Source organism: Arachis ipaensis, chromosome B02 (genome assembly GCF_000816755.2).
Source record: "Arachis ipaensis cultivar K30076 chromosome B02, Araip1.1, whole genome shotgun sequence".
In the NCBI taxonomy this organism is placed as follows: Eukaryota; Viridiplantae; Streptophyta; class Magnoliopsida; order Fabales; family Fabaceae; genus Arachis; species Arachis ipaensis.
In genome coordinates this window covers 108,997,210-108,997,779 of record NC_029786.2, presented here as the reverse complement: position 1 = coordinate 108,997,779, position 570 = coordinate 108,997,210, and positions in this window count along the sequence as shown.

The window sequence follows — 570 nt, the reverse complement described above, 5'->3', positions numbered from 1 at the left end:
CCTGAACCCTGAACCCTGAACCCTGAACCCTGAACCCTGAACCCTAGACCCTAGACCCTAGACCCTAGACCCTAGACCCTACACCCTACACCCTAGACCCTAGACCCTAGACCCTAGACCCTAGACCCTAGACCCTAGACCCTAGACCCTAGACCCTAGACCCTAAACCCTCAACCCTAAACCCTCAACCCTAAACCCTAAACCCTAAACCCTAAACCCTAAACCCTCAACCCTCAACCCTAAACCCTAAACCCTAAACCCTCAACCCTAAACCCTAAACCCTAAACCCTAAACCCTAAACCCTAAACCCTAAACCCTAAACCCTCAACCCTCAACCCTAAACCCTAAACCCTAAACCCTAAACCCTAAACCCTAAACCCTAAACCCTAAACCCTAAACCCTAAACCCTAAACCCTAAACCCTAAACCCTAAACCCTAAACCCTAAACCCTAAACCCTAAACCCTAAACCCTAAACCCTAAACCCTAAACCCTAAACCCTAAACCCTAAACCCTAAACCCTAAACCCTAAACCCTAAACCCTAAACCCTAAACCCTAAACCCTAAACCCT